The sequence below is a fragment of the Nicotiana tabacum genome, chromosome 21 (assembly GCF_000715075.1).
Source record: "Nicotiana tabacum cultivar K326 chromosome 21, ASM71507v2, whole genome shotgun sequence".
Taxonomy (NCBI): Eukaryota; Viridiplantae; Streptophyta; class Magnoliopsida; order Solanales; family Solanaceae; genus Nicotiana; species Nicotiana tabacum.
In genome coordinates, this window is record NC_134100.1 from 56,657,338 (window position 1) to 56,669,540 (window position 12,203).

Below are 12,203 nucleotides of genomic sequence, written 5' to 3' on the forward strand. Positions count from 1 at the left end.
CTAGACCTACGCGATCGCGAACAACTTCACGCGATCATGATGAACAAATGTGCGTGAACCCCAGCCTTCTCTTTTCTTCTTCGCGGACAGGACTAAGCCTACGCGTTCGCGATACATTAACTGCCAAAGCTGTGCGATCTCATACCTTACCTCGTGATCACATAGAATAATATTCCATCAGTGACTATAACCCTTCGCGATCGCGACATCCCACTCGCGATTGCGTATAAGGAAACCAATAGCAGAAATCAGCAGTTCCTCCAAGGTTCAAAATGTGCCGAACATGATCCGAATAACACCCGAGGCATTCAGGACCTCAACCAAACATACCAACAAGTCCTAAAATATCATACAAACTCGATCGAAGCATCAAATCACATCAAACAACACTAAAACCAGGAATTGCACATCGATCAAGCCTAATGAACTTATGAACTTCTATCTTCTACATTCAATGCCAAAACCTATCAACTCAACTCTGATTGGCCTCAAATTTTGCACGCAAGTCATAAATTCCACAACGAACCTATTCCAACTTCCAAAACCAAAGTACGATCCCGGTAACCACAAAGTCAACTCTCGGTCAAACTTCTCAACTCTCCAAACTTCCAATTTTTTCAACTTTCGCCAACTCAAGTCAAAATCATCTACGAACCTCCAAATCAATATTCAGACACACTCCTAAGTCCAAAATACCCTATGGAGCTATCAGAACTGTCAAAACTACATTCCGGAGCCATTTACTCATAAGTTAACATCCGATTAACTCTTTCAACTTAAGCTTCCAACCTTGAGACTTAGTGTCCCAATTCATTTCGAAATATCCCCAGAATTAAATCAACCACCCCGAAGAGTCACATAAGAACAATTGAGCACAAAATAAGTAGTAAATGGGTGAACAGAGCTATAATACTTAAAATAACCGGCTGGGTCATTACATCCTTCCCCTCTTAAATAAACATTCAACCTTGAACGAGTCTAGAATCATACATAGAGTCTCAAATAGGTGTGAATATCTGCTCTGCATCTCCCGCTCGGTCTCACAAGTAGCCTTCTAGATTGGGTGACCTCTCCACTGCACCTTCACTGAAGCTATGTTCTTTGACCTTAATTTTCGAACCTGCCAATCCAAAATGGCCATCGGCTCCATATCATAAGTCCAATCACCATCTAACTGAACCGTGTTGAAGTCCAAAACATTAGATGGATCACCAAAATACTTCCGGAGGATGGAATCATGAAACACTGGATGAATACTCGATAGACTAGGCGGAAATGCAAGCCTATAAGCCACCTCTCCAATCATCTCAAGATCCTCAAACTAGCTAATGTACCGAGGGATCAACTTGCCCTTCTTCCCGAACCTCATAACACCCTTCATGGGTGAATCTCTGAGTAATACCTTCTCTCCCACCATATAGGCAACATCGCGAACCTTCTGATCGGCGTAGCTCTTCTATCGAGATTGTGTCATGCGAAGCCGATCCTGAATCAACTTAACCTTGTCAAAAGCATCCTGAACCAGGTCAGTACCCAATAGCCTTGCCTCACCCAGCTCAAACCAACCCACTGGAGACCGACACCGTCTCCCATACAAAGCCTCATACGGAGCCATCTAAATGCTCGATTGGTACCTGTTATTGTAGGCAAACTCTGCAAGCGGCAGAAACCGGTCCTAAGATCCCCCTAAATCTATGACACAAGCATGTAACATATCCTCTAATATCTCAATAGTGCGCTCGGACTGTCTGTCCATCTAAGGGTGGAATGATGTACTCAATTCAACCCGTGTGCCTAACTCTCGCTGCACTGCTCTCCAAAACTGCGATGTAAACTGCGTGCCCCGATCTGAAATGATAGACACTGACACACTGTGAAGGCGAACAATCTTGCGGATGTAGATCTCAGCTAACCACTCAGAAGAATAGGTAGTCCCAACTGGAATGAAACGTGCGGACTTGGTCAACCGATCCATAATCACCCAAATAGCATCAAACTTCCTCGAAGTCCGTGGGAGCCTAAGTAAAAAATCCATTGTGATACATTCCCATTTCCACTCCGGAATCTCTAGCCTCTGAAGCAATTCACCCGTCCTTTGATGCTCGTACTTCACCTGCTAACAATTTAGACACCGAGCTATAAACCCCACTATATCTTTCTTCATCCTTCTCTACCAATAGTGCTTCCTCAAGTCTTGATACATCTATACAGCACCCGTATGAATAGAATACCGCAAACTGTGGGCCTCCTTAAGAATCAACTCATGTAGCCCATCTACATTGGGCACACAAATCCGACCCTGCATCCGCAACACCTCATCATCCCCAGTAGTAACCTCCTTGGCATCACCGTGTTGAACTGTGTCCTTAAGGACAAGCAAATATGGATCATCATACTGACGCTCTATGACGCGATCATATGAGGAAGACTGAGAAACCACACAAGCTAGAACCCGACTGGGCTCCAAAACATCGAATCTCATGAACCGATTGGCCAAGGCCTGATCATCTGATGCAAGCGGTATCTCAACTATCGAAATAAATGCAAGGCTACCCATACTCACCGCCTTTGTAATCAAGGCATCGGCCACCATATTGGCCTTCCCGGGATAATACAAAATGGTAATATCATAGTCCTTTAGCAGCTCCAACCATTTCCGCTGCCTAAAATTCAGATCCTTTTATTTGAACAAGTGTTGGAGACTTCGATGACCCGTAAATACCTCACAAGACACACCGTAAAGATAATGCCTCCAAATCTTCAATGCATGAATGATGACTGCCAACTCCAAATCATGAACATGGTAGTTCTTCTCATGAGGCTTCAACTGGCGCGAAACATAAGCAATCACTCTACCCTCCTACATCAAGACACACCCAATACCAATTCGAGAAGCATCACAATACATAGTATAAGAAACTGACGCTGAAGTAAAAACTAGAACTAGAGTTGTGGTCAAGGCGGTCTTGAGCTTCTAAAATCTCTCCTCACACTCATCCGACCACCTGAATGGAGCACCCTTCTGGGTAAACCTGGTGAAAGGCCCTGCAATGGATGAGAAACCTTCCACGAAGCGACGATAATATCCGGACAAGCCGAGAAAACTCTGAATCTCAGTACTTGAAGACAGTCTGGGCCAACTCTGAACCACCTCTATCTTCTTTGGTTCCACCTTAATCCCCTTACCGGATACCACGTGCCCCAAGAACACCACTGAACTAAGCCAAAACTCACACTTGGAGAACTTGGCACAAAGCTTCTTCTCCCTCAACCTCTGTAGTACAATCCTCAAATGTCGGGCATGCTCCTCCTGGCTACGCGAGTACACCAGGATATCATCAATGAATACTATGACAAACGAATTAAGATATGGCTGAAATATATTGTTCATCAGATGCATGAATGTTGTTAGAGTGTTGGTCAGCCCAAAAGACATCACAAGGAACCTATAGTGACCGTAGCGGGTCCTGAATATCGTCTTCAGAATATCCGAGCCCCGAATCTTCAACTGGTGATACCCAGACATCAAATCAGTATTGGATAATACCCTCGCTCTTTGAAGCTGGTCAAATAGATCATCAATGCATGACAAAGGATACTTGTTCTTGATTGTAAGTTTGTTCAACTGCCTATAGTCGATCCACATCCGCATAGTACCATCCTTCTTCTTCACAAACAGAACTGGTGCACCCCAAGGTGACACACTAGGCCAAATAAACCCCTTATCAAGGAGCTCCTAAAGCTGCTCCCTCAATTCCTTCAACTCTGCTAGTGCCATACGATGCGGAGGAATACTAATGGGCCGAGTGCCCGACACCAAGTCAATACCAAAATCAATATCCCTATCGGGAGGCATGCCCAGCAGGTCTGCAAGAAACACATTTGAAAAGTCTCTCACTATCAGAAAAGAATCAATAGTAAGAGCATCAGCACCAACATCCCTCACAAAGGCCAAATACGACAAACACCCCTTCCCAACCATCCGTTGGGCCTTTAGATAAGAAATCACCGTGCTGGGAACATAATCTAGAGAACCTCTCCATTCAATCCTTGGCAACCCCGGTATCACAAACGTCATGGTCTTAGCATGACAATCTAGAATAGCATGACATAGAGATAACTAATCCATACCCAAAATCACATCAAAATCAACCATTCTAAGTAATAAGAGATCAACTCTAGTCTCAAATCCCCCAAAAGTCACTACATACGACCGATACACATGGTCCACAACAATAGTATCTCCCACCAGTGTAGACACATGAACAGGTGAAACTAATGACTCACGAGGCATATCTAAATAACGAGCAAAATAACCAGGGTCAAATAATATAGAAGCATCCATGTGGTATACTGAGACAATACCTGTGATCACTGTGTTTGAACCAGCGGCCTATGGCATGGCAGGAATAGCAGAGAATCGAGCCTGACCGCCACCTGATCGGCCTCCCCCTCTAGGGCGACCTCTAGCTGCCTGAGCCCCACCCCAAGCTGGCTGCGTGGGTGGTGAAGCAACTGGTGTAGAAGTCATAGCCTGACCCCTCTGCTGAATTGGACCTCCCAAGAGACGGGGACAATACCTACTCACATGTGCAAGATCCCCACACTCGTAGCAACCCCGATCCATCAATGGTGTTGGGGACTGAATCGAACCCCGACAACCATAATAACTGCTAGAAGAAACCGGCATAAATGAACCCTGAACTGATGGAGCACGAGATGAACTCTGAGCTGGGAAAGTATTAAGAGATGACTGACCCGGATGAGCACTGTATGAACCATGGCTAGGTGATGCGCCATGATCAACTGGATGAGCCATTTGAGCGGGCGTATAAGGACGACCCCTGCTGTGGTGGAACTGACCTCAGAAGAAACATCGCTGAAACCACCTGATTCTCGAGGCCTCTTGGCCTCCCTCTCCTCACTCTCCTGACTATATACCAACTCTAGCCACCTAGCAATATCAACAACCTCATCGAACATAGCACCTGACACATTCTCTTGTGTCATAACAAAACGCAGTCCATAGTTGAGGCCATCAATGAACCTCCTATCCTCTCCCTCTCTGTGGGAACTAACCAAACCGTGTGACGAGCCAACTCTGAAAATCTCATCTCATACTGGGTCACAGACATGCCCTCCTGGCCATGAAACTTCTCAAAGAAGAGAACGGAGAACTCGTGCCATGAAAGTGGTGCAGCACCGGCTGTCCTGCTCTCCTCACAAGCCTTCTACTATCTAAAGGCTACCCTTGTCAGCTAAAAAGTAGTAAATGAGATCCCACTAGTGTCCAAAATATCCACCGTATGAAGAATCTGTTGGCACCTATCCAAGAAGTTTTAGGCATCCTCTGACTCAGCCCTACTGAATGATGGAGGCTTGAGCCTTCCAAATCTCTCTAGTCTCTTCTGCTCCTCATCACTCATAACGAAACCCACCTGGGCCTGAGCAACTACAACTTACTGGGTTGGTAGCCCCCGGTGTCTGAAGTCCCTGCACCACCTGCTCTAGAGTACGGGCGACGGGAGTTTGAGAACCTCCCCCGGCCTGAGAAGTGGTGAGCATCTATACAATAACATGGTCTGACAACTAAAACACTGTCTAGGAAGGTAGAACAATATAAATCAAACTAAGAGATAAAGGAGGAGAGTTAAGGTTTGCGGATGCAAAGGCGGCTACCTCAATAATCTCCGAGCTGAATAAGCTCCAACACTAGCAACCTCCGTACCCGAAATTGCCTGGATCTGCACACGAAGTGTAGAATGTAGTATGAGTACAACTAACTCGATAAGTAATAAGACTAATCTTTGGGCTGAAATTAGTGACTAGCTCAACCAATATAGTCCAAATACAGAGTTTAACAGTACGAAAATGACAGGATATATGACAATAATATATCAGAGAAACTCATTATTTATGGGTACACAGTACAGAAATATTGACATGCTTCCAGGTGTAACAGTTAAGCTCAATACAGATAAAATATACCAAGTATGATTTTCAAAACCTGCATGGTTTATACATTATTTTGAAATTAAAATGTGTTTACCAAATATTTGAAATTGCATGTGGGACAAGTCCTTTACTTGATATGGTACTGAATAATTTACTTGAGATGTTTACAGTTATTCAAAATATTCTCACTGTTACTAGACATGTTTTACTGTTACTAGAGATATGATTACCGTTACCGAAATTGAATTACATGATTTGATAAGAATTGAAATGCCTTGTACTGGTTTGAAAATGCTTCCATGTGAAGATCTACTGTTTACAAAGAAATGTATGAATGGGAGGAGACTTTGAAAGATCATGTAGCTAACGGCGGGTACGTAAGACATGGTGCACCTTGTATTTACCGATTACCGAGTACAGTTATAGCCCTCACTAGTGGGAAGGTAGAACTAGCATAAAGTTACAGTTTTCCCTCGAGTAGGGACCTACAGTTATATTTGAATCCTTTTACGAAGGGGTCCACACAGTAATACAGATTACATGATCCTTTTCTGGAAAACCTCCCAAATATAAAGATTTATATGACACAGTATTTACCGAGTTTATTACTGAATTTTTAAATTAATTTTGTTACAGGAAACACATGATGAGACTGATTATTATTACCGTTTTAAAAAGGGTATTTTATTTTGTGATTATTATACAAGCATGTTTCTGACTTGTCCCTAATTAAAAACAGTTGTGGTTAAGTATTATTACTCACTGAGCTAGCGACTCACGCCCTACTATTATTTTTACAGAGATAGCAGTAGACGCAGGCGAGGATTCCGTTAGTTAAAGTACACGAGTTGACAATTCCTGGTGAGCCCCGCATTTATTCGCGTGGGAAAAGATTGTTATTTATTTGTTATAGTCTCTTTCTTAAAAATCGTAGAGTCGCTCCATAGTCATTTTTATGAGTGTCATAAATATTCTTTTATTGATATAGACTTGTGACTCATATTAGACTTTCCTATCATATTCTTGGAGATGAAGTTAGTATTATTGTGTTGGAACTACTTTGTGAATGAGGATTATAACTTGTTTGGTCGATATATGTTGGTTGTGTTGTTGATTTCTAAGACAGGTTTATTTTTGGATAGTCTTAAAATAGGAGAAACTCTATCCGATTTTCTATAAATTACCGATGAGGCTTACTTGGTAGCACTTGCTCCGAAGCGTCGGTCATGATCCTAAATTGGGTCGTGATAGAAAGGCAATCCTTAGCCTTATGCAATGGTGGAGACAACGATTAGCCTCATGCAAGGAAAGGAAATATTTAGCCTTATGCAGTGATAAGGGCAGTGTTTAGCCCTATGAAGGAAGAGCAACGATTAAATGTGAGAGGGAAAAATGATTCTTTGCTTGACGTGTTTGTGTTTGTCGACTTTTGTTGGTGTGAAGATAGTGATCGTGTTGTATACATTTTTGGACATGTTTGTTATGTCCCTTGTGCCTGCATCCAAAGAAAATTCGTGAGTTTTTGGGGAAAATGTTGGTTCGTGCCTTTGATTCTTCATTTCATCTTTGATTCTTCATTTCGCCTTTGATTCTTCTTTTCGCCTTTGCTCCTTGTCTTGCTGCCTTGTTTGAGTCACCCTGGTTAACATTTGGCTATTACAAAAAATGAAATTTTCAAAAATATGCATTTGTGATAGATCATTTATTTTAAAAAAAAACTGTTGTTCAAAGTATGTGATAACGCATAAAAGCAAATAACTTTGTTGAATCAGCAATTGTGACATGCTTTTGAGACATTGCAACCTCCTCAACTCGGAATTTTGAGGACCCTCCTCAAAATTCTGCCCCAGTTTAAATGCATACCTCTAGCGATTTACTTCTTAGTGATCTTTGACATAATGAGATTGACGAACTCGAAATCTTTCCCCAGCTTCTGACCATGGGGGGAAATGAAGATTTTATTATGATGTGACCAAACCCATAGGGCTGCCTACGTATCCCCTCTTAAACGGGAATCAGGTCAAGCATAGAGGTTACATCAAATAGAGAGTGCAAACATAATCTTAAACGTAATATCTCTTAACTGCGTCTGAATTGATAGGTCTTGGCCACATTTCTCCATCCATCTCTGCAAGTATAAGTGCTCCTCCTGTCAGTACTCGGTGAACCATGTAAGGGCCTTGCCATTTAGGTGAGAATTTCCATTTTGCTTCATCCTAATGCGGGAAGATCTGTTTCAACACCAATTGCCCCGGTGTGAATTGCCTCGATCTAACCTTTTTGTTGAAAGACCTTGCCATTCTATTCTGGTAGAGATGAATGTGACACACTGCGTTCATCCTCTTACCATCAATGAGAGCCAGTTGTTCATACTGGCTCCGTATCCATTCCGCGTCACGGAGCTCGGCCTCTTGTATGATTCTTAAGGAAGGAATATCCACTTCGAAGGGAATAACAGCTTCAGTACAGTAGACCAGTAGATGGGTTGCCCCAGTTGATGTACGAACTAGGTGCGGTACCCGAGCAAAGAAAATGGTAGCTTCGCATACCATTGCTTGTAGTTGTCCACCATCTTCCTTAATATCTTTTTGATGTTCTTGCTGGTGGCTTCTATGTCTCCATTCATCTACGGCATGTATGATGTAGAGTTCTGATGCTTGATCTTTAATGTTTCACACATAGCTTTCATCAGATCACTATTGAGATTGACAGCATTGTCAGTAATGATTGACTCAGGTACTCCGAATCGATAAACAATACGATCCCGGACAAAATCTGCTACGACCTTCTTAGTCACAGCCTTATAAGAAGCGGATTCAACCCATTTTGTAAAGTAATCTATAGCCACCAAGATGAACTTGTGTCCATTTGAAGAAGGGGTTCAATCGGTCTGATGACATCCATGCACCAAGCAGAGAAAGGCCAGGGTGAACTCGTTGCATTGAGTTTGTTGGGAGGTACTCGTATCATATCAACATGCATTTGGCATTGGTGACACTTTTGAACATATTTGATGCAGTCTGTCTCCATGGTCATCCAGAAATATCCTGCTCTTAATATTTTCTTGGCCAAAACGAACCCGTTCATGTGAGGTCCACAAGTTCTGGCATTTATTTCTTCAAGTAATCTAGATGCCTCCTTGGCATCGACGCATTGCAGCAATCCCAAGTCAGAAGTCCTTCTATACATAATTTCTCCGCTCTGAAAGAAATGGTTGGCCAATCTTCGAAGTGTATGCTTCTGAGTGTGCATGGCATTTTGTGGGTATTCTCCTTTCTCCAAATATTCCTTGATATCGTGGAACCATGGATTTCCGTCAAACTCTTCTTCAACATGAGCACAATAAGCCGGCTTCTTAAGAATCTCTATTAGGATAGGATCAATGAAATTCTTGTCTGGATGTTGTATCATGGAAGACAAGGTAGCTAATGCATCTCCAAACTCATTCTGGATCCTTGGAACATGCTTGAATTCTATTTTTATGAACCTCTTGATCAACTCTTATACACAATGCAAGTATGGTAATATTTTAATGTTCTTTGTGGCCCATTCTCCTAGTACCTGATATACCAATAGATCAGAATCTCTTATTACCAGCAACTCCTGAACATTCATGTCGATGGCCATCGTGAGTCCCAAGATGCAGGCCTCATACTCCACCATATTGTTGGTGCATGGGAACCTGAGCTTTGCGGAAATAGGATAATGTTGACCAGTTTCTGATACCAAGATAGCCCTAATGCCCACTCCCTTGAAGTTTTCTGCTCCGTCGAAAAACATCCTTTAACCGTCATATGTTTTAGCGATATCCTCACCTACAAATGACATTTCTTTATTGGGAAAATACATCTTCAATGGTTTGTATTCTCCGTCTATGGGGTTCTCTGCCAAGTGATCGACCAATTCTTGCCCCTTGACTGCCTTCTGAGTCACATAAATGATGTCGAACTCACTTAGCAATATCTGTCACTTTGCTAACTTACTTGTAGGCATGGGTTTCTGAAAGATGTACTTCAGCGGATCTATCCTTGATATGCGATATGTAGTGTACGCACAGAAATAATGTCTCAACTTCTGGGCTATCCATGTCAAAGCACAGTAGGTGCGCTCTAATAAAGAATATTGGTCCTCATAAGGTGGGAAGTTCTTGCTCAGATAATCTATCGCCTACTCTTTCCTCCCGGTTTCATCATATTGCCCCAGAACGCAGCTAAAGGCTCCAACCAACACGGATAGATATAGCAACATAGGTCTTTCTAGTTCTGGCGAGACCAACATGGGCGGTTTAGATAAGTATTCCTTGATTTTGTCAAAAGCCCTTTGACATTATTCGGTCCAGTTTGTCGCAACATCTTTCCTCAACATCTTGAAGATCGACTCACATATCACCGTTGATTGTGCTATAAAACGGCTAATATAATTTAGGCATCCCAGGAAACTCATCACATCTTTCTTGTTCTTTGGTGGTGACAAATCTTGAATAACTTTGATTTTTGACGGGTCTAGCTCAATACCGCGGCGACTGACGATGAAACCCAGTAACTTCCCAATAGGGACTCCGAAAGCAAACTTTGCAGGATTTAGCTTCAGATTGTACTTTTGAAGTAGGTCGAAAAACTTCCTCAGGTCTGCTATGTGATCTGAACCTTTCTTAGATTTGATGATAACATCATCCATGTACACCTATATTTACTTGTGTATCATATCATGGAAAAGGGTCGCCATAGCCCTCATGTAGGTGGCTCCAACATTCTTCAAACCAAATGGCATCATTTTGTAACAATATACCCCTCATGGGGTGATAAAGGCTGTCTTTTCGGTGTCCTCCTCATCCATCCAAATCCGGTGGTATCCTGCGAGTTGCGAAGCAATCCACAAAGGATTGGAGTTCATGCTTGGCGTAGTTGTCGATCAATATGTGTATATTGGGCAACGGGAAATTATCCTTAGGACTTGATCTGTTCAGATCTCGATAGTCAACACACACTTTGACTTTCCCATCTTTCTTCAGAACTGGCACAATGTTGGCTAACCAGGTCGGGTATTCGACCACTCGAAGGACTTGGGCTTTGATTTGCTTGGTAACCTCCTCTTTTATTTTCAGACTCATATCTAGCGTGAATTTTCTGAGATACTGGCGGACACATGGGGTTGGTAGGTAGCTTTTGAGCTACTACGGATGTGCTTAACCCAATCATGTCGTCGTAGGACCATGCGAAAATATCCTCATATTCCTTTAGAAACTTGATGTATTCTTCCTTCTCTGGCGGTGATAGATGAATGCTTATGCGAGCTTCTTTGACTGTTTCAGAATCCCTTAAGTTAATTGCCTCAGTTTCCTCCAAGTTGGACTTTGGTGTGTTCTCAAAATTCTCTACTTCTTTGACAATTTTCTCAAGTACTATATCATCTTCCAAATCTTCCGAATCACTGTTTCAGAATCCCCTAAGTTAATTGCCTCAGTTTCCTCCAAGTTGGACTTTGGTTTATTCTCAAAATTCTCTACTTCTTTGACAATTTCCTCAAGTATTATATCATCTTCCAAATCGTCCGAATCACTTTCCTGCTATTGCGTTGTCTCATTACATGTCACAGTTGTAGGTTCATCAGGATATGTAATAATTTCGCTGAAAAGAGTGTAGAAAGATAATAATAATTACGAAAAGCAATAATGCATTAATAAAGCTTAAAATTGTCAATAAGTACAACTCGATGGCTCGAGTAATTATTTCAAAACAAAAGACTGAAAATGTCCTAAATGCTCAAAAACAATTTAAAAATAAGTCATTCTAATTCTGCCAGGCTACTCAGGTACTCGGCGAGCCCGGGACGGTGCATCGGCCTAGTTCTTGAGAACAGATCCTTCTCCCACTATTTGAATATTAAGGTCTTCCTCCTCCTCCTCTAAAATTGCACTACAGTCCATGTCTTCCTCGTTCAGAAACAGCTTCCTCATACCGTCCAAAATCTCATCTTTCTCGGATACCAAAATCATGCCAGTCTAGTAGAATGTATGGTGCAGCAGTGGTATGGGTTGTTCCAGCGGATAGTAATCGGTGCCCCACAGCGGTGTTCAATCCTGGTACTCTTGCATGGTATATTCATATTTGAGCCCAAAGGCGTGCCATGATATTATGATCGTATGGGTTCTGTGATCCCCTGAAGCTTTAGGCCAAGATCAATATGCTTTCTATCTTATTGCTCCACCATCGATCTTTCTCAATTGTGTTTACTCACTCAATGCGGTG